The sequence below is a fragment of the Cynocephalus volans genome, chromosome 11, assembly GCF_027409185.1.
Source record: "Cynocephalus volans isolate mCynVol1 chromosome 11, mCynVol1.pri, whole genome shotgun sequence".
In the NCBI taxonomy this organism is placed as follows: Eukaryota; Metazoa; Chordata; class Mammalia; order Dermoptera; family Cynocephalidae; genus Cynocephalus; species Cynocephalus volans.
This window is the reverse complement of record NC_084470.1, coordinates 36,072,277-36,095,980: the sequence shown is the minus strand read 5'-3', so window position 1 is coordinate 36,095,980 and position 23,704 is coordinate 36,072,277. Positions and strand designations below refer to the sequence as shown.

The 23,704-nt window shown below is 38.4% G+C and overlaps 1 protein-coding gene across 1 annotated transcript in view; it reads right to left on the bottom strand.

The window, feature by feature from the left end:
* Window positions 1-23,704, bottom strand: part of UBE2E2 (ubiquitin conjugating enzyme E2 E2) — a 361,055-nt gene that overhangs the window by 57,667 nt on the left and 279,684 nt on the right. The window lies entirely within an intron of this gene.

Here is a 23,704-nt window from a genome sequence, read left to right as displayed (position 1 = left end):
GCTTTCCTTCTTCTCTAATAGTAACTGAGGAAGGTAAAAACGTATTTCCCTTCAGCAATTTGTCTTATAGATTTGATCCATGGTGATAATGCAATCTCACCAAAGTAATCTCATAAACTCAAGTTTTATGTACTACTTCAAGAAGATGCTTTTGAATATTCTTATAAGCATACAATGCTATTGCCCTGATATATATATATATGTTTTTTCTAATATTTTTTGCCTGTACTTGTTGCTTCACACGTGTAACACATATACTTTATTTTTTTCCCAGAAACTATTTGAGAGCAAATTGCAGAAATCATGAAGGTTAGTTCATTTGATCTTTCATCATGCCAAGTTCAGAGATGCTGGGAATGATGATATTAACCAGGAATTTGGCTATTTGGTCTTCCAAAAGATATGACCAACGTCAAACTTAAGAACAGGTTTTGGCCCAATACTAAGGCTGAAGACAAATAAATCAGAATTTATTCCCAATTCTTATCTGCCTACTGCTTAATCCTAAATCTTATATTCATTCTTATACTTTTATTGTATTCTCGGAGTTCATCAATTCAATAGTCTGGTCTCAGTTTTTAATCCTTCTGATGGCAGTCACTGCCAGGGTTTCAAGATGGCGGCGGCTGCGGCGGCTGGCGCGGAGTAGCTGAGGTGGAAAAGGTGGCCACTGGGCCTCAGGCAGCCGGGAAACTTGCGGACCTTTCTCTGGCCATCTCTTAAGGGAGGACTGCTGCTGCTGGCCGGTCGTGGGGGCTCAACGCCACTTTGCCCCCGGCAGGAGAGGCTGCCTCATTTACAGGCAACAGCTTTGAAGTGTGGAGCAGGAAAAGAACTGATTCTTAGCTGCAAAAGCGAGTCTTGAAACAGGGAACACGGCGCCAGGGCTGCTGTGGATGCAGCCAGGATCCCGGAGGCTGGGGCCGCACTGAAGGCGGCCAGCTGCCCTATCCAGGATTCGAGGTTTCAGGCCGGCATTAAAGAAGACTCCTGGGAGCGCCGGAGCGGCGCCGCGACTGAACAGCCCGAGGCGGCAGCGCCGAGAACACGGAAGGCAACAAACCAGAGACAGAGCGAGCGCCCGACCTGGCACAGCACTGTGAGTGATCCCTGGCAAAGCTCTGTTCGGGGGGTGGATGCCCACGCGGCTCCCCGCCTGCACCACCAGGCCACTCATTGCCCCGGTGCTGCCTCCATTTTCCCAGGTGCGGGCAGCTCCGCCCTGCTCGGCCATCACTGAGCCCATTTGCTTGGCCTGGCGCGGGGCTTTCCGGACCCTGCGGGCCGGCTTCCTCTCCCACTCCCTCCACGGTTCTCTGGCAGGGCTGGGGGTGTGGGGCGTCCCGACCAGTTTTGGGAGGGCTAGGAAGTACGGGCGGGCCGACTGTCACTCCACCACACCCTGGACTCCGGCCCCGGTAAACTTCCTGTTACGGGGAGGCAGATACCATCTCTGCGACCACCAGTTTGGAAAAAAGCCTAACGAATTTCTGGTTGGGAATAGTGTGGTAGGAGAGTTCCCAGGTCTGCTTGAACCTGCCGGAGAGCAGGCTGCAGGCGGGCACTAGACTCGGTTTATACCGGGGGGATACAAAGGTGAACAAGACCCGAGAAAGATCTACACAGTGCTACAAAGGCACCCAGAGAGACCGGTCGTCTGTGCCTAGCAGAAACCTGGTAGACTTCCTGGGCGAGGCGGTGCTGAGCAGGGTCTTGAAGGCCCAGCTGATAGACGAGGGGTGCAGAAGACACGCCCCAACCCAGCACAGTGTGCACAGAGGGGGGAGACGTGCGGCCAGGGAGGCGGAGACTGGACAGAAACCACACACCCGGTGGGGTCGCCACTGCACGATCTAACAGCCTGGGCCAGAGCACACTGAACGGGGAGAAGTCCTGTACAGAAAGTGAAAGCTCAACAGAGATCACACACCCTGTGGTACGTGATCCACCAGCCCAGCAGAGTACAAGCTGACCAGAAAGGTGGATCCCCGGAGAAGCCCAAGACCCGAGGCAACCACACACACAAGACACTAGAGGCCAACTGAGCAGTCACGGCGGGAGCCATACCAAATTGGCAACCACAGCAACATCCTAGTTAGTCATTAGTCTTAAACCGGTGGACTGTGAAACCCCCTGCCACAATGAATAAACACCAAAAAAAAGACACCAGAAATACAAAAAATCAAGAAAGTACACCACCAAAAGTTAATAAATCTCATACTCTAGATCCTATAGAACAAGAAGCCCTTGAAATAACTGATAAGGAATTTCGAGTGATAATTCTAAGGAAACTGAATGAGATACAAGAAAACTCAGCTAGACATCATGATGAAATGAGGAAAAGTATACAGGATCTGAAAGAGGAAATATACAAGGAAATCAATGTCCTGAAAAAAAATGTAGCAGAACTTGCTGAACTGAAGAAGTTATTCAGCGAAATAAAAAACACAACGGAGAGTTTAACCAGCAGGCTTGTCGAAGTTGAAGAGAGAACCTCTGAACTTGAAGATGGGCTGTTTGAAATAACACAAGCAGACAAAAAGAAAGAAAAAAGAATCAAGGACATGGAAGAAAATCTGAGAGAGATATCAGACAACCTCAAGCGCTCAAATATCCGAGTCATGGGTATTCCAGAAGGGGAGGAAAATGGAGATTCCATTGAAAACATATTCAACAAAATAGTGGCAGAAAACTTCCCAGGTATAGGAAAAATCACAGATCTTCAGATCCAGGAAGCTCAACGATCTCCAAATGTATTCAACCCAAAAAGGCCTTCTCCAAGACATGTCATAGTCAAATTGGCAAAACTCAGAGACAAAGAGAGAATCTTAAAAGCTGCAAGAGAGAAGCGTCAAATCACCTATAAGGGAGCCCCAATCAGGTTAACATCAGACTTTTCATCACAAACCCTAAAAGCTAGAAAGGAATGGGATGATATTTTCAAAATACTAAAAGACAAAGATTGCCAGCAAAGAATACTCTACCCTGCAAGGCTATCCTTCCGAAATGAGGGGCAAATAGTATATTTCTCAGACAAACAAAAACTGCGGGAGTTCACTACCACAAGACCACCCTTACAAGAAATCCTCAAGGGAGTACTGGGTTTGGTTCCTGAAAAATAACTACCACTGCCATAAAAACCTAAGAAAAATCTAAACCCGCTAGTACAATAAAAATGGCATTCAGGAAGAGAAAACAAGCTAACAAAAACACTATCTACAACCTAAGGAACCAACAAACAAAGAAACCAAACAGTAAATCAGAAAGCAAGGAACAAAAGACACCTAAGACAACCAAACAACCAATAAAATGCTAGGAATAAATCAACACCTTTCAATAACAACTCTTAATGTTAAAGGCTTAAATTCTCCAATTAAAAGACACAGACTGGCTGACTGGATCAAAAAGCAGGACCCAACTATATGCTGCCTACAAGAGACCCACCTCACCCATAAAGATTCACACAGACTAAGAGTAAAAGGATGGAAAAAGATTTACCATGCAAACAGAAAAGAAAAACGAGCTGGAGTGGCTATTCTTATATCTGACAAAATAGACTTTAAACTAAAAACCATAAAAAGAGACAATGAGGGACACTACTTAATGATAAAAGGACTGATCCATCAAGAAGACATAACAATCATAAATATGTACGCACCCAATGTTGGAGCAGCCAGATTTATAAAACAAACTCTATTAGACCTAAAGAAGGAAATAGACACTAATACCATAATAGCAGGGGACCTGAACACTCCACTGTCAATATTAGACAGATCATCTAGGCAAAGAATCAGTAGAGAAACACAAGATCTAAACAAGACTCTAGACCAATTGGAATTGGCAGATATCTACAGAACATTCCACCCAACAACCTCAGAATATTCATTCTTCTCATCAGCACATGGATCATTCTCCAAGATAGATCACATATTAGGTCACAAATCAAGTCTCAATAAATTCAAAAAAATTGGAATTATCCCATGTATCTTCTCAGACCACAATGGATTAAAACTAGAAATTAATAACAAACAAAACTCTGGAAACTATACAAACACATGGAAATTAAACAGCATTCTACTTAATGACATATGGGTCCAAGAAGAAATCAAGCAGGAAATCAAAAAGTTTATTGAAACTAATGAAAACAATGATACATCATACCAAAACCTGTGGGATACTGCAAAAGCAGTATTGAGGGGAAAATTTATTGCATTAAATGCTCACTTCAGAAGAATGGAAAGATGGCAAGTGAACAACCTAATACTTCACCTTAAAGAACTAGAAAAACAAGAACAATCCAATCCTAAAGTTAGCAGACGGAAAGAAATCATTAAGATCAGAGCAGAACTGAATGAAATTGAAAACCAAAAAACAATTCAAAAGATCAACGAATCAAAAAGTTGGTTTTTTGAAAAGATAAATAAAATTGACAAACCATTAGCATGGCTAACAAAAAAAAGAAGAGAGAAGACTCAAATAACAAAAATTAGAAATGAAAAAGGCGATATTACAACTGATTCATCTGAAATACAAGGAATCATTCAAGACTACTATAAACAACTATACGCCAACAAATTTGAAAATCTGGAGGAAATGGATAAATTTCTGGACACACACAAGCTCCCAAAACTGAACCGTGAAGACGTAGAAAATTTGAACAGACCAATAACAATAAAGGAGATTGAAGCTGTTATCAGAAGGCTCCCAACAAAGAAAAGCCCAGGACCAGATGGATTCACAGCAGAATTTTACCAAACATTCAAAGAGGAATTGACACCGATTCTTTACAAACTATTCCAAAAGATTGAAACGGACGCAAATCTCCCAAACTCATTCTATGAAGCAAACATCATCCTGATACCAAAACCAGGTAAAGATATAACCAAAAAAGAAAACTACAGGCCGATATCCTTGATGAATATAGATGCAAAAATCCTCACTAAAATACTAGCAAACAGAATACAGCAACACATACGAAAAATTATTCATCACGATCAAGTGGGATTCATCCCAGGGATGCAAGGTTGGTTCAACATACGCAAATCAATAAATGTGATACACCATATTAATAAACTCAAACACAAGGACCATATGATCATCTCTATAGATGCTGAAAAAGCATTTGATAAAGTTCAGCACTCATTCATGACAAAGACCCTCTATAAGTTAGGTATAGAGGGAAAGTATCTCAACATAATTAAAGCCATATATGCCAAACCCACTGCCAATATCATCCTGAATGGGGAAAAGCTGAAAGCTTTTCCTTTAAGAACAGGCACTAGACAAGGATGCCCACTCTCACCACTCCTATTCAACATAGTGTTGGAAGTACTAGCCAGAGCAATCAGAGAAGAGAAGGAAATAAAGGGCATCCAGATTGGAAAAGATGAAGTCAAACTGTCCCTGTTTGCAGATGACATGATCCTATATATCGAACAGCCTAAAACCTCTACAAAAAAACTGTTGGAATTGATAAATGATTTCAGCACAGTAGCAGGATACAAAATCAACACACAAAAATCAGTAGCATTTCTTTTCTCCAATAGTGAACATGCAGAAGGAGAAATCAAGAAAGCCTGCCCATTTACAATAGCCACCAAAAAAATAAAATACTTAGGAATTGAGTTAACCAAGGAGGTGAAAAATCTCTATAATGAGAACTACAAACCACTGCTGAGAGAAATTAGAGAGGATACAAGAAGGTGGAAAGATATCCCATGCTCTTGGATTGGAAGAATCAACATAGTGAAAATGTCCATACTACCCAAAGTGATATACAAATTCAATGCAATCCCCATCAAAATTCCAAAGACATTTCTCTCAGAAATGGAAAAAACTATTCAGACATTTATATGGAACAATAAAAGACCACGAATAGCCAAAGCAATGCTCAGCAAAAAAAATAAAGCTGGAGGCATAACACTACCTGACTTTAAGCTATACTACAAAGCTATAATAACCAAAACAGTATGGTACTGGCATAAAAACAGACACACTGACCAATGGAATAGAATAGAGAATCCAGAAATCAACCCTCACACTTACTGCCATCTGATCTTTGACAAAGGCACCAAGCCTATTCACTGGGGAAGGGACTGCCTCTTCAGCAAGTGGTGCTGGGATAACTGGATATCGTTATGCAGGAGAATGAAACTAGATCCATACCTCTCACCATATACTAAAATCAACTCAAAATGGATTAAGGATTTAAATATACACCCTGAGACAATAAAACTTCTTAAAGAAAACATAGGGGAAACACTTCAGGAAATAGGACTGGGCACAGACTTCATGAATATGACCCCAAAAGCACGGGCAACCAAAGGAAAAATAAACAAATGGGATTATATCAAACTAAAAAGCTTCTGCACAGCAAAAGAAACAATTAAAAGAGTTAAAAGACAACCAACAGAGTGGGAGAAAATATTTGCAAAATATACATCTGACAAAGGATTAATATCCAGAATATATAAGGAACTCAAACAACTTTACAAGAAGAAAACAAGCAACCCAATTAAAAAATGGGCAAAAGAGCTAAGTAGGCATTTCTCTAAGGAAGATATCCAAATGGCCAACAGACATATGAAAAAATGCTCAACATCACTCAGCATCCGGGAAATGCAAATCAAAACCACATTGAGATACCATCTAACCCCAGTTAGGATGGCTAAAATCCAAAAGACTATGAACGATAAATGCTGGCGAGGCTGCGGAGAAAAAGGAACTCTCATACATTGTTGGTGGGACTGCAAAATGGTGCAGCCTCTATGGAAAATGGTATGGAGGTTCCTTAAACAATTGCAAATAGATCTACCATACGACCCAGCCATCCCACTGTTGGGAATATACCCAGAAGAATGGAAATCATCAAGTCGAAGGTATACCTGTTCCCCAATGTTCATCGCAGCACTCTTTACAATAGCCAAGAGTTGGAACCAGCCCAAATGCCCATCATCAGATGAGTGGATACAGAAAATGTGGTACATCTACACAATGGAATACTACTCAGCTATAAAAACGAATGAAATACTGCCATTTGCAACAACATGGATGGACCTCGAGAGAATTATATTAAGTGAAACAAGTCAGGCACAGAAAGAGAAATACCACATGTTCTCACTTATTGGTGGGAGCTAACAATTAATATATAAATTCACACACACACATACACACATACACACACAAACGGGGGGGGGTAAGAAGATATAACAACCACAATTATTTGAAGTTGATACAACAAACAAACAGAAAGGACATGGTTGGGGGGGAGGGGGGGAGGGAGAAGGGAGGGAGGTTTTGGTGATGGGGAGCATTAATCAGCTACAATGTATATCGACAAAATAAAATTAAAAAAAAAAAAAATAAAAAAATAAAAAAATAAACATAAAAAAAAAAAAAAAAAAAAATGTAGAAAGGGGGGAATATTGGAGAGATGTAGTTCTCCAGGAAAATAAACATACTCCTAACTTCTAAAAAAAAAAAAAAAAAAAAAAAAAAAAAAAATCCTTCTGATGTTTTGCTTGAACGAGACCCCTCCGTCTGACCAGACTTCCTAAGAAGCTTCTCAATTTGTTTCGACTTGATGCAGTTCCTTAACCACCTCTTTGAGCCTTCTTGGTCTTCTATGCTGAATATTTTCCATCTGTCATTTCTCATGTGGTCAGGTACCCCGACCCTTTACCATCTTCATAGGCTGACAGTTTTTCTATTTTCAAAGCTTCAAATGATCTTTAAATACATTACCCTAACATGTGCTGTCTCTCTGAATTCAAGTTCCGTATGTGCAATAAATTATCATGCTTATGATGTAGTTGGTAGAACAAGTTTGTTTTTCCACAAGTTTGTTCTACCATCCTGCATATTGAAAACCTAATACTTACTTTTACCTATGGAAATGCTAGCCATCCTTGATAGACACTTCCTATATGAAGCTTTCCCTGCTACTTCCAGATCATAGCACTCAATCATTTTCTGAACTTCTATTACATTTAAACTTACACTTGTGTGTGTATATTTCTTTCTTTCTTCCTACCTAGACTAAAGGCTATCTGAGAGTGGGGCATATAGGAGATTTCTTTCCAATGTCCATGGTACTGCCATACATTTAACAGGGCTTGGATACATATTTATTGAGTGAATAAATGGTAATTCTCTATAAGAAGGCTTTAACTATCAAATGCTTGTGTTCTTCAACCCCCAAGCAAAGGGAGGAGTGCGAATGGAAAAAGAGAAGATGTACTAATTTTTTCTACATAATTTGCATTTAAATTTTAATTTAAACATTTTAGGATGTTTAACCTCAGGAGTATGTTGACATGACTAGACAGTGGTTTTCAATATTGGTTAGAGTTACCTACTTTAGTTAGTTACCAATCCCTTGTAGGCTCCAAATACTTGCTCAGATATAACTCAACTCACTTGTTAGCATTTATATAAGTAAGTACAATCTAGGAAGGTGAGAATCCTTTTCTTAGAAATGTCTCAGTGAGTACAGGATATAAATTTTACTCTTTTCTTTTTTCCCCTTATTTCAAAGTAATGAATTAATCTATTAAACCAAGGAGGTATTTATTGAAGCCTACAGTTTACACAGGTCTGTATTAGGTTCTAGGAAAGATACAAAAGAAGTATAAATACTCTCAGACCCTAAGGAATGTTTGCTGCCAATTATAAAGATAAGAGCCTTTGGTGGAACAAAGGAACATAAGGGACAGCTTTTCATTCACGCAGCAAATACTTGTTGACCCTGTACTACATTCAAACCACTGTGCTGAACTGGGGAGCTGGGGAGGACGGGTGGGAGAGAGAAGCTAAGATGAACAAGCTGGGTCCTGGCCCTTAGACACCTGACCATCTAGCAGAGAAATAGGAAAAATCACACAAATAACTGCCACAAAGTGTCACATAGGTGAACACAGGGCTCTAAAGTTCAGATGAGAAGAAAGGATAGCTGGCTGGGAAAAATCCCAGAAAGTATCAGAGAAGAGGTAGGTAAAAACTGAATTTTGAAGGACTGGGTTAAGGAGGATTTGCTGATAGATTTCTTCCCCCCCCCCCCCCCCAAATTGCTAATCAGGAGGAAGATGGACAACTTCAAATGTTTTTATCTACATAAAAAAATTCTGTCTTATGTCTTACTAACCTGCAGTTATTGGCTTTATACAGTCTAAGCTGCATAGTAATGGATATGCACAAAAGCTTAGATCTTCAGAAAAAAATACAAAGTAATATCAATGTATCCTCCAAGAAACTTATGGTATTAACATGAGAGAGATGTATGGAACAGGGGCTGGCTGGTTAGCTCACTCAGTAAAGCATGGTACCGATAACATCAATGTCAAGGGTTTGGATCCCCATACAGGCCAGCCGCCAAAAAAGAAAAGAGAAATGTATGGAACAGACATTACCTCAATTTCTCTATCTACTTCTTCATTCTCCTTGCCAGTGCTTTAGTTTAGGCACTCATCAGATGAGATTACTGCAACGACCTCATTCATGACATACATTCATGCCCCAAATTGCTTTAAGGCTGATCTTTCCAGCTTGCAAATACATTCAATATTCCACTGCCCGCAGCATAAACTCTAACACTTGCTTACCCCCGGAGGGCCCTGGTTCTCCATGAACCATGTTGCCCTGAAAAGGTTGCACACTTGCAGTCCTCTGTCCATGCTGTTCTTCTGGTCAGGAATACCCCCTTTCTTTTCTCTGAGGGATATGGCTACCACCCTTCAGGTCTTGGTTCTTTATCTCTTCTCTGAAGACCTCACTGACTCCATCAGGCAGATTCAGATACTTTTTCTCCAATGTCCTCACTGCACTGTTACCCTTATGAGAGTCACTGGCACATCTATCTCCCAACTCACCTGTAAGTTCCATGAGGGCCAGGGTTGTGTCTCTTTATTCAAGCGTGGGTGCTATTTCCTACCTGTACTTTTAATTGTCTTAAAATCCTGCCATTAAAATAATTTCACGGGTTTAGACAGATTCAGAAATGAGTTTTAGGGGGAAAAATGCTAAAGAAAATAAGGTCTTTTCGATCAAGAATGTGGCAAATTAAAGAAGAGAACCACTGCTTGGAGTAGCTGACAGTGACATGTTAACAGATGGCAAAGAGAACGCAAAGTTTTTCAACTGTATTCAATTTAATTACATTAAATTCTATTTCTTTTGTTAGCAGAGAGAATGCTATAATTTAAAACAAAATTCTCAAGGGATTATTAAGCAGATAATATTCTGTACTTTGAAAATGATTTGGTGATCAACAGAATTAAGCATGGATATACTAAAAACAAAGTATACCATGGGTGACTCCATTTCACTTTCAAGAGTTATTAAAATTACAAATCGGGGGAATAAAGCAGACACAGTACATCTGAACTCCAGCACAGTTTATGATGAGGTCTCTTAAAAGTCTTTTAAAAGACTTAAGTCATGTCATAGTTTGAAGGTCACATGCAGACTCTTCTTGAATGCTGGTGCTGTACCAATAAGTTACACCTCTGAGGCAATCTTTGGTTATATCTACAAACAGCATTTTCCTATTCTGATCAGGCAAACACAATCAACAGTCTTAAAAGTCCGTCTTTATTTCTGTCAATGGCACTGGTCTAGTGTCAAAACAAATGTACCAGCTTGATAGTCAGAAAATTCTTGAGTGTTATGCATGTGAATAGGCATTATTTATGACCCAACAGATTATTACACATAGTAGGGGCAAATGGACAATTGCAAACTTCACTTTGAGCACATCCTTGTGGGCAAGAGAGAGAATTCCAGGCTGAATAATCCTGTTTTGGTAGAAAATTTGCTCAATAAGCAAATTTTAGACCTGGCTGAATGACCAAATAAATTAAGCTGGCACAAAGCAGCTCTCCAGTGGGATAATTTGTGATTAGTCCTCTTTGAGCATTTCATCAGTGACTTAAATGGAGACATAAAAGACATGTTTTTCAAAGCTATGAATAACGTAAAGCTGGATTGACAGTTAATGCACTAGTCAACAGTGAAGAATTAAAACATCCAAATATGTCAAACACTGGGATAAAAAACAAATTTAACAGGAAAAAAAAAAAAGACCTACATTTAGGTTCAAAGCACTATTTTTACAAGATGGAGAACACCTGGCTTAAATCTAGAAGTATAGGGTTTTTAAATAGAAACTATTGAAAAATTGAAATATAACACATGTAAATAAAAGTACACAAATCAGCAGCCTACAGCTTGATTAATTTTTACTGTCAACACACCTGAGTAACTATAACCTAGAACAAGATAGAGAACATTGACAGCACCCCAAAATCTCCCATTTACTTATTTCCCAATCATAATCACCCCACCAAATCTAACAGCTATTCTGACTCCTACTGCTATACACTAGTTTTGACTGTTTTTGATCTTACATAAATGGAATCATACATCAGTACTCTTTTATGGCTTGCTTCTTTCTTTCAATATCTGTATTTATGACATTCATATGTATAGTACATTTCATCTCATTGCTACATAATACTGCACTGTATAAATAAAACCACAATTTATTTTTTCCCTTCTACTATACATAAATTTCTCCCCCACCCCCCAGGGTTTTCAGTTTAAATAAACCTAAGTGATGATAGTTGTGCAATGTGACAAGGTGGCAGCAAAGACAAAGTTTACATACTTTCTTTGCCGAAGTCTGGCTTTGAAAACAAGCACATGTACTGATTTGGCATTCAGGATGCAACTTCAAATCCTTAAGATGTAAAAATAGTATAGAAAATGAATATGTTCATATTACATTACTGAAGGGAGATATCTACAGGAAAAGGTACTTGATTCATGAATTATATTACTACAATCCTTTGCAAAATTTGGCAAATGTACTGAGTATTATTTGAACCTATATTTAATGATGCAAATTATTTGCTTATAATATGTGTCAACAGATGGCCTGCATAAAATATGGCCTAGATACTTTATAAAATCAAGAATATCATATTTCTAACAACATGAAAATAAAAACAAGTTTTTTCTTTAACATAGACTAATTTCTTGTTGAGCTAGCCAACTAAGTTTCATGACAATATTTGCAGCACTTAATTTTAAGCATTTTAATATAAACTATATTACTTTCTACTGTTTTAAAATAAAATGCAGTACTTTCTACTAGGTTTACTGATGTCCTTATGGCAGGCATCTTCATAGAAAAGGAAGCTCGTGACTTTCAAATGTTTCTAATTCTGTAGGAGAATGAGAATGAATGCACATACACGCTTACCGCACAACATTTCGATACTACAAACCAACAGAGCAAAACAGATATCAGAAATGTTAAGGATATGACAGGCAAAATGAATATACTACTAGTCAATCCTATTAACCAGGCACTACAAGACAGGTAAGGTCTTCGCTCACATGGAACTTACAGTCTAGTGTGGCTAGGCAGAAAATAAAACCAACCAACAAATAAATAAAAATGTGATTATGGAAAAGTTTCATGGAAGAAACTATCAGATTCATGTGACAGTAAATAACCTGTGTGGGACTATTTATATAAGACGGTCAGGAAATGCACCTCTCAGAACATAACTGAAGAGGAGGTGTGAAGATTAAGGTGTTGGCCACAAGAATAACTGGATCAAATGTGTTCCAGAAAAATGGATCAGCAAATCCTATAGTCATTAAAAACAAAAAGGAGGCCTTAGGAGGCCTGTAGTATGAAAAGATATGCACGGCCTTCTAAGCCAAGGTAGGAAGTTTGGATTTTATTCTAAGTGCTATATGGGAAGCCACTAAAGAGCTTTAAGAAGGATGGTGACAAATCAGTGACAATTAAAGATGAAAGGTATCTTAAAGACTGTAAAACCTCTTTCTACAACTGAAAATACTAAGTCCTACAGAATTTGGTGTCATCCAAGTTCCAAGTTTGAAGAGTGTAAAGAAGGGCCTAGAATCTCGTTCCAGGACCCCCACAGATACCAAAATTTGTGGGTGCTCAAGACTTGCACGTCCTCCCGTATACTTTTAAATTGTCTCTAGATTATTTTTAATACTTAATACAATGTAAATGCTATGTAAGTAGTTACACTATATTGTTTTTAATTTGAATTATTTTTTTATTGTATTATTTTTGTTTTTTTTGTTTTTCAAATATTATCTATCTGCAGTTGGTTGAATCTATGACTGTGGAAACTATAGATACTGAGGGCCAACTGTATGTTCAAAGACACTCAATGAAACATTATTTGTGATGGCAAAAGATTGAAATAACTTAAATGTCTATCGAAGGGAAGCTGGTAGATTATGGTACATTCATTTGATAAAATATTATGTAATCTTAAAGATATACACATATAAATATGAGATAATCTTCAAGATGGTTAATGCAAAAAGCAAATGCAGAAAAAAAGATATCTTTGGAAAGTAATGGGAATGCTGGGCACTGGGGAGAAAGACTTAATTTTACTGCATACCTTCTATACTAAGTCAACTTTTTAATGTGTACATATATTATCCATTTAAAACTATTTTCAAAAATAAAATAGTGTGGTTTTGAAAGCAAATCACAAGTATTAGTGATGTTTTAAAGGAACAAAGGAAGGAAGGTAAGGATAAAAGAGTGGGAAAAAACAGAAAACTGGAAATAACTTGAAATAAACATACTGCTTTACATATTATTTCTTTGTTGCATAAACTATTGTTTTATATAATCTATAAGTATAGAGTTGAAAATGCTAGTGGGCAAGTATGGGGAAGCATATAAGGAATACTGTACATATACAGATTTATAATTTGGTAAATGCCACATCAAATTATTTAACTTTAATTTTCCACAAAAACAGAGAGGCAAAGGAACTTGTTCCATTAATTCTGGAAAAGAATGCAAGGGGTGATCTAAAGCATGGCTGTTGGGAATAAACTGAATTATTATGTGCTTAGCAAGATCATGTCACAGTTCAGCTATTGCAGGTGTGAAGAGTGGGGGTTACTGGAATGGAAATTAGGAGGCCAGTAGTTCTAATCCTGGCCCTGCCACTTACTAGCTATGTGATCTTAATCACATCACTTACTCTCTCTAAATCTTAGTTTCCTGTCACAACAGAATTTGAAACTGAAACCAAAGACTCAAGGGGAATCTGAAAAAAGCAATTTAGTCCATTCTCCTGCAGAAGTCCACTTCAACTACAGGTAATGAATTACTTTGACTTATTTTAGGCCTGATTTAGGCACTTGTGGGATAGATTAATTTATCTGGCTTAATTATTTATGTTTTCATGATTTAACAACAAATGAGTTTTTTATTTTTTAATAAGAGCATGGTATTTTGTGAAGTATTCATGCATAAGCTTTCCAGCAACAATACTCTATATGGAAAATAACTTTCCAGTCCTCAAATATTGAGAACATAATGAAAAAGAGAAAATGTCAGTTTTGTTAGTGTTTTCAATTATCAGTCTTCTCCTTTGGGAAGCCCATTCAGGAAATTTAGAGGTCCAAAAATTCAGTTTGGGGTGGAAATTGCACATTTCTATGGGTGAGATAATTTATTCTAGGGTTTTAATCTCCAAATCTGTATCTGCTAACTCCCAAATCTTTAGCTCACATCACTCACCTGAGCTCCAGAGCTGTCAACTGAACATTTCCTACCCAGATATCCTGTAAGTTCCTTAGAGGCAACATATCCCCACCTGGCTATTCGGGTCAGAAACGAGAGTCCTCACTGATGTTTTAAATCAATCACCAGTACACATGAATGCTACTGGTAACACAGTGGTTCTCAACAAGGGGTGATTCTCCCTCTTTTGGAGGACATTTGGCAATATCTAGAGACATTTTTGTTTGTCACATGGGAGAAAAAGGAGACTGATATTAGCATTTAGTGGGAAGAGGTCAGGGATGCTATGTATGCTACAATGCAAAGGATAGCTCTCCACAACAAAGAAGTATCTTCCCCAAAATGTCAATTGTACCAAAATTGAGAAAATCCTGTTCTATCACATCTTGAATGTAAACTCTATGCAAGAAGGGGTATACTCTTGTTCACATACGTATGTTCAGTAACTAGACCACTGCCTGGTACATACATATATATGTATTGAATAAAGGAATGAAAAAGAATTCATACATTATTCCCCCTTGTTTTTATCCTCACAGCTTAGCCTTAGTTATTTTCTGGCTTGGACTATTGTATTAGACCCTAATTGTTCTCCCTGTCTCCCTGTTCCCTAGAGCTGAATCTTATTCATCTTTATTCAAGTGCTTGGAAAGTAGCAGGAGCTCAACAAATCTCTGCTTTATAAATTAGGCTTAAAATAGATATTTTAAAAGGCAACCAATATGTAAGAATTTTTGGCAGATCTCTGCTAACATATTGATAACATCAGAAAAATGTAACTGATGGCTTAGAAGAGCTATACTTGTAGGAATCAGTGTAGCTGTCTGACCCTAGATCCATTTTATTTAGAATCTTTATTGTCTGTCTGACTTTATTTTATTGTTTCTCCTTATTTTCTACAGGGCAAGATGTGCAATACCTGCAAAAGGCCAGTTGGTCATATCTTTTCTCCAGTTCAGTGACAAGCCATGGTTACATACTGACTCTGAACTTGGCCAGCTGGGAATTTAGGACAATCCTTTCTCCCTGCATCATTTTCCTTGGACCTGCTTAAGCAAGTCTCTAAGAGGCTGGCTGCTATCTTATCAAGAGATCTAGCTCTAAGGGGGAAAAAAAAAATCAAGGAAATTTGACCACTTGCCATAAAGGGACTGATATTTGGTAGGTAGTCTTATAAATGAACTTGTAAATCACTGCTCTTTCTGAAAATCCTGGGAGACACATTCAACTTCTTCTCTGAGCAGCAGCATTAACAACAATAAAAACAAGTACATAATAATCTATTTAGGATGAAGTTGTGAAACTCATTGTTAAACTTTATAGCTCTCTCTCTGGCTTTCAAATGCTGGATATATCATTGTTTCTTACTATAACTAAGTAGCTACTTTATCTACGAACGGCCTTGACCTTAAGGTAAAAATTTAATGAGGAAAATAAAGATTTTGAACACCTGAGGACCTAAACTATCAATTTCACTGTCCAAAAGCAGTTAAGCCTTTCCTATTGAAAGCAGTTAAGCTGACATTTCATTACTAAGCAACCCATAGTTAGGATAAAAACAAAAAACAAAAAACCCAACAAATAAATCCATAAAACATATGATACGCTCTGAACTGGTATCTAAGATTTATTTAAGAATGTATTTGATAAAATTTACAATGAAAGAACTGTATTTAAAAACTTTTTATTATTCTTGATTTCTCTCAGATACTTCTATGTAATTTTTTATACAGAAAAATTAGATTTTTTGTAATTTTTTTGTTTTGTTTTTTAAACACCTTAGGCACAAATTTTATCATTCCCTTTTTGGAGAATGTCCACCAGCACATACTGTCTTGCCATAACCAAAGAAGACAAAGTTTTCTAGTAATAGATAGGAACACTGACCTAGCAGGTCTGCCTTGTGCATAGGCTACCTGAGATACTAAAAATAAATAGCAAACACGTTTGACTCACCTACCTATCTAACTTTAAATCTGTTTGGAATGCTCACTTATTTTCTATAAAATAGCCAAATCCGCAGAGAGACCAAAAAAGCCAAACAAATATGGGCTACTTCTCTATGTATTTCTAGCGTAAAAACAAATATCTGATCAGTTACCTAAAATGGCTCCTTAGTTAGAAAGTATGTCATTAGAATCTGAGACAAAAAAACATGACACCAAGTGTCACGTATTATCAAAGTGTTTTTGGTAGAAAAAAACATATGTAGTAATATAACATATTCCATTATTTTGTTTCTAAATTTTTCAAGTATCTTTGTTAATTTTATTTGGTGTGGGACTTTTAAGAAAAAATTCTTTCATACTATTCATAAAAGGAGCAATAATTGGACAACAGTGTACGTAAGAACTACACATCTCACTTGTAGTCAAATAAATGTAAATTAAAGCAAACATGAGCTATCATTTTTCATCTATTAGACTGGCAGAAAATAAGAAAAAAGACTCGGGATCTTCAAAACCGAGAAGAGTATGGGGAAGGACTATACTATCATATGTTGATAAATGTGATGTAAATTAATACAATTTTTCTGGAGGGCAATTTGTCAACTTTTATTTAAAAAATGCTACAAATATGTGCAAACTGTTTATCCAGAAATTCCATGTCAACACATTTAGCCTCAGGAAATAATCATACAAGTATACAAAATATCTAATTATAAGGATATTCATCACATCACTGATTATAACAGAAACTTTGTGTGTTTGTGTGTGGTCCAGTAAAGGGATTGAATCCTGCACCTTGGTGTTATCAGCACCACGCTCTAACTGAGCTAAACAGCCAGCCCTATAACAGAAAGGCTGACAAGAACCTAAATGTCCAACTATAGGAAATTGATTAAATTTTGGTATATTTATACAATGGAATACAATGTAGCCTCTAGAATGCAATATAATTATGTTTATTAGAAATATATATATTGTGGAGTGAAAATATAACGTTAGCTAAAAAAGTAATTCTGAAGCCCAACATGTGTATAAATATGGCCCAATTTTGGTAAAAGGGATGTGTGTGTGTGTGTGTGTGTGTGTGTGTGTGTGTGTGTGTGTGTGTGTGTTCATATATGAGGGTACTTTAAAAAGTTCATGGAAAAGCTGGATTACAAGAAAATACTAATTTTTCCATGAACTTTTTGAAGACCCCTCATATATGTAGAGACCAAAAATCTCAAAAGAGATATACCAAAAATAGCACGAATAGTTAGTTTTTGGGATAGGACTCTAGCTAAAAATTCTCCCTTTTACTTATCTGCAATTGCTTTTTACTCTATAACAAATATTTGGACTGCAAAATTAAAAACATTAAAATACTGAAACATTAAACTTTAAAATAAAAAAGTGCAGATTTTGAGCAGAGGAGTAATTACCTATAATATGAATAAGAAAATGTAATCTCCAACAAAATAGAAAGCAAATTCTACTTTACAAATAAATAGGTATGTCAATAATAATGTTAAATATTATATCCACACTGAAAAATAAATATGGTAAAAAAAACCCTTTGATACATAGCAGCAGTATATTATGCTTTCCTTTCTGGCAATAATGTACTATCCCTAGGTAGTTCCATTCAACAGATAATTTCCTAGAGAAATAATACTAGCATTGATGGTTAAGTACTCAACTGAAGACTTGGCATCAAATGCAACTAACAATGTCATACAAGCAAAGATGTAATGTAAAATATTTTAAAAACTCTGAAACAGTAAAATTAAGCTGTATATTTAGTAAAAGAGGCATAAACATAATTATTATACAAGAAATTTAATGAACTAAAAATTGTACTGAAATATAGCATTTAAAAAATACAACTAGTATTCAACCTATTTTTTTTTTTTTTCTGACCGGTAAGGGGATCGTAACCCTCGGCTCGGTGTGGTCCGCACTACGCTCAGCCAGTGAGTGCACCGGCCATCCCTATATAGGACCTGAACCCACGGCCTTGGTGCTCCCAGCGCCGTACTCTCCCAAGTGAGCCACGGGGCCGGCACGTATTCAACCTATTTAAAACTAGAATAATAAATTTAATGAACATTATATACTTAAGTAAAAATTGTTTTGCTGGCCTTATAAGAATTTAGGTGAATTCTGGAACAAATTATTAGAACAGTTCATCTCTATTTTGAAAAATAGGTACTGGAGTGTGGCTCATCTGAACTTATTAAGCCCTACTTACAAAATGATCCTGTAGCATGAGTTCCGGTCAAGATGGTGGAATAGACGGTTCCCAGTGTCAGTCTCCCACAAATCAACCAATTTACAACTATAAAAATATAACATCAGCCAAGCTGGGGCCACTGGAGCTCAGAGGAAGAGGAGGAGCGACCTACGGAGTTCATGAAGGTGGAAGAAACCACGGCGAGAGAAAGAAAAAACTGCTCTGAGCGTTTCATGCCACGGCTGCTTTAAGGCTGGAGCTGATGAGTGCATGGAGAAGGAGCTGGCAGAAGCCACAGCTATGCCCTTCAGATGGAGTTGCTTGGAGGCAGCAGGGGAGAAGAGGACTTGGTGGCCCCCAGGACAGCAAGACCATTAATGGTGTTCCTGTGGACCCACGCAGGAGCAAGGAGCCAGAACAACTGAAAAAAGGGAGCCATTCAGAAGCCAGTGAGTCATAGCAAGGGACCAGCACAGGACCTGTCCCATGGGAAGTGTTTGGAGCATGGGCGGTGGGGGAGATGGGCCCACTGGGAAAACACTGGGACACAGCAAGGACAACCGATCCACCCCCCAATCAACATAAGACCACTCAGAGGAGACTAGTCGGGAACACAGAATTGCATGGGGTGCAGTTTGATGAAAAAACTTAGGCCCAGATCAGAGTTTCTACACAACAGAGATCCACCTGGTCTCTGGAGAGCCAGAAGTACATAAAAGGTCAACCATTAAACCCTGAGCTGCACAAAAAGCCTTCCCTAGGGAAACAGCAGCAAAGCAACAATTTAGCTCAACCACACAGCTCAAGTACTGATTCCCACAGGAAGTTCCCCCATTTTAGAAGTAAGCAAAGGACAAAAAATCAGTTCCGGTCTAGGCACACCAGTAGCACGTTGGGGCCTGCCTGGCAACCAGAGGCTTGGAGCCGGGGACCGGACCCTACTCCTACATCCAGGCACACTATGCCAGCACCTTGGGCCCCGCCCAGTGACCCAAGGCATGGAGCCAGGTGCTGGACCTTCCTCCCACAACTAGGCACACCATGCCAGCACCTCAGGGCCCACCTGGTGACCTGGGATGTGGAGAAGGGGATCAGACCACTCTCCCACAACGAGGCACACCATGGCAGCACCTTGGGGCCCACCCAGGGACCCAAGTCATGGAGAATGGGACCAGACTGCCCTCCCACAACCAGGCACACTATGCCAGCACCTTGGGGCCCTCTGGTGACCCGGGGCATGGAGAAGGAGACTGGACCCCCCTCTCACAACTAGGCACACCACACCAGCACCTTGGGGCCCACTCGGGGACCAGAGGCATGGAGAAGAGGACCAGGCACACCCCACAACCAGGTATACTGCCAGCACCAAGGAGCATGCCAAAAACTTCACCTCCATGTGCATGGCCCACCATAGCCACCACAGTAATCATGGCTGCTGCAAAAGCGACTAGACACCACAACCACCACGTAGAAAGTCCACCACCACTGCAGTGTATTGACACAAGGAGAGTCACCAGCAGAGATGAAGAAAAGAAGAGGATGTCTCTCTCCACAAAGCCCATTTCAGAGTGACAGAAGAAGCATCTGCTCTATGATAATGCTGGGGGACCTGATCACCCCTCTCAGCATTGGACCGATCATCTAGGCAACAAATTAACAGAGTAACCATTATTCTTTCAGGAGAGAAAAAAATCTACCGTAATTAGTGGGGGATGGGGAGAGATTGGACAAGGGTCATAAAGAATAATTATGATTTGTAACAATATATATGCTAGTAATAATGATTTGATCAACATATCTCAGTGTTGAACCCCTAAAATAGTAGTCAATTTTGATTCAGTAAATAAAATAAAAATAAATAAATAAAATAAAAATACGATAGAGAGAAGCAACAGAGTCAAAAAAAAAAAAAAAAAAAAAAAAGATCCTATAGCAAGAAGAGGCATTCCAAATTGCTCCACTGACTTTTAAGCTGTATTTGAGCTCCCTAGTGTTTAAAGTCCTCACTAAGGGTTCCAAGTTTGAGAATGTGGAAAAAATAATCTCATGACTCCACTCACGCTATAGAGTAATTTTATGTAGTATTAAATGTCTACATAGACAACCAGTAGATAGTCTATTATATTTATTTGTGAGTCTCTGCTCTCAACAAAAAATTTCCCTTGACACCTGCTGATTTCCTGGGTAATTCTTCAGAGTACTGGGAAATGTTACATGAGTCAAAATGCATGGCTAATGTAGAAAAATGAGTAAAGGAGCAGAGAAAAAACAAACAAACAAAAAACCCAAATAAGACAGCCCTGAATGTGGGCTATTTGGAGTGAGAAGAGACCAGAAAGGCATGAATGTGGTACTTAAAAACTATTAATAATAAAAGTATTTGTTTAAGTTAACAGCTTTTAATACACTCACAAACTTTTTCTCCCTAGAGTAATATATGTCTACAAAATCTGATTTCTAAAACTGATAAATTAGAAGGTGATAACTTACTTTTATCAACTTCCTACAGGTTTCTATTAAATGTGCATTTAAATTGTGATCACAGTTACCAAAGTTTGATTTTTCTTTTGCCTTAGAGGTTGTCTAGTCCAATTCATTTAGTGGAGGGATTCAATATTTTCTGGTAATATTTTTGACATGTAGTAATTCAGCTTTTACTTGAACACTCCCAGTAAAGGGAAGTATGGTATCTTACAAGTAGCACTATTTCAACAGCAGACTGTCCAACTGTGGGTCAGATTTTCCTCTTAAAGAATTAAAATCTACTCCCTGTAACTGAGACCCTCCTGTTACTATTTTTGGCCCATCCAGCCATTCAGGATAAAGTTTTATCCCAACCCACATCACAGTCCCTGAAATATGTGAGGATAGATATCACATTCCTCCCATGACCTATTTTTACCAGCAAACCTCTCCAGGACGACTGTGTATAATCCAGTGAAAAGTACATAGCCCCTTGAATCAGAGTTCAGTAGATTCTTGGTTGTATTTTCTTGGAAAACATCTTAAGTCTCATCTAAGTTTCCTTTTCTGTCAATGGGGAAAATCCCAGCCTTACTAGAGTGTTCTGGAGAAGAAATGAGTTGACACAGCTGATGCCCAGTACAGCACTTGACTCAGTCAAGAAACTCAAGAATGCTAATGACTCTGTCCACCCAGCTTATTCCCATTTGTTCTTGAAACGAGGAGCTCAGAAACAAATGAGGCATTCTAGATACCGTGTGATTGGCTCAGTTTTGGATATTGTACTCCTGATAATGCCTCCTTAAGGATGCAAGAACCTCAAGTTCCCACAGAATTTTTAGTCAGCCAACAGCCCCCAAATACTATTTATATGAAAATAAAGCAGGTCTCTCGTTTCCTATCTTGTATCATGATTTTTTCTGATTCTCAATGAAATACTACATTTCAGCCATGTTAAATTCTACCTTCCAGTCCATCAACACCTTTTCAGAAACTGAGTTCTTTTATCCAACTTATTAGTTCTCTCCTACAGCTTTGTTTAATCTACAAATTTCTGCCATGCAGAACTTGAATAAGTCCACACATTTTCTCAGACTTCTATTTCATAGAACAGACCACACCAGATTTACAACCAGCACAACTGCCTGGTCTGAGTTTTCCTCTCTTCCTCACTCTGTACATCTTTTACTGCAGAGGCTATCAAAGAAAGGTGCTCACATCTCTGGTAGTGCAAAAGGTACTCCAGGTGATTTATAAGCTAGTCAAAAGTAGAATGGAAAGGTATACGGTTCCCATCCACTAAAGGCAGAAAATAAGTATTAGATTCACTATGGCTCATTGAAAACCTACCAAATGCAAGCTCTGGGTGGTCACCAGTGCCACTAGCCCTGTCAGCTTGGATAAAATGTGTTTCGTAATGTACTGGGGAGCATGGACTTTGGGGCCAGACTTCCCAGGTTCAAATGCTGACACTAAGATTTGCTTGTTGTATAATGCTGGGCAAGTAACTTTGTGCCTTGGTTTTGTCATTGGTAAAATGAGGACAATTATAGCTATCACTTTTTGTTTTTATATCAAAACACTCTCCAAGCATCAATGGCAAGGAAGGAAGGAAGGAGGGAAAAAAAGAAAAGAGAGGAATTACAGAAAGTCATGGAGAAGGTCTAGTTTTATTCTTGTGTTTAAAATTGTTTACTCCAACCTATAACCCAAAGAAGTTTTATTTCACTCTGCATTGAGAAGTTAAGTCAGAGCCAGATGAGAATTCTTTTCTGGTGGCCAATACATAGAGTCAGTGTCCTCAGGGTCTTATCCTTTCCCATGGTGGAGAACAAATGCTTATGGAGATGATACTTAAAACAGTCAAATGACTGATAAGCAGTAAAGGCAAAGTGAAGACAGAGGATATAATTTTGGTTTAAAAAAGTGAGAATTCTTCCATGTTCTGATTACACTGCACTCATGCACTTTCTTTTTAGATGTGGACATAAATGACTTTTCAATTAATCAGTTTCATTAATGGACTATTATAAATACTTCTTTATTGAATTTTCTTGGCACAATTTTTAAGTCTCTGTGGCTTACACTTTCCATTTTAGTGAATGTGTACTTCATGTGAGCAGCTAAACCCTGGAGGCACCAAAACTCAAAGCTCCATAGCTGTGCTATAATATAAACCTTGCCTTGATGAGGCTTCCTTTGCCTTTTAGCCCAGCTCCTGGGGTTGGGGTCGGCTCTGGCTCTACACTATGTCTGGTTCTCTGGGCTTTAGGGCTGGCCCTGGCTCAACCTCACTCCCCCACTTCTACCCATGAAAGATGGATTTTTATGTTACATTAAAACACATAGGCACAGAAAAGAGACAATGAGAAAGGATGAGAAAAGCAGTGAGATATGAGTAAAAAGTTGGGTTGGGGAAAATAAATTATAATTTTTCATGTTCTGTCTCCTTTTACTTACTATCAGTCCTGGGAAGTTGTCTAT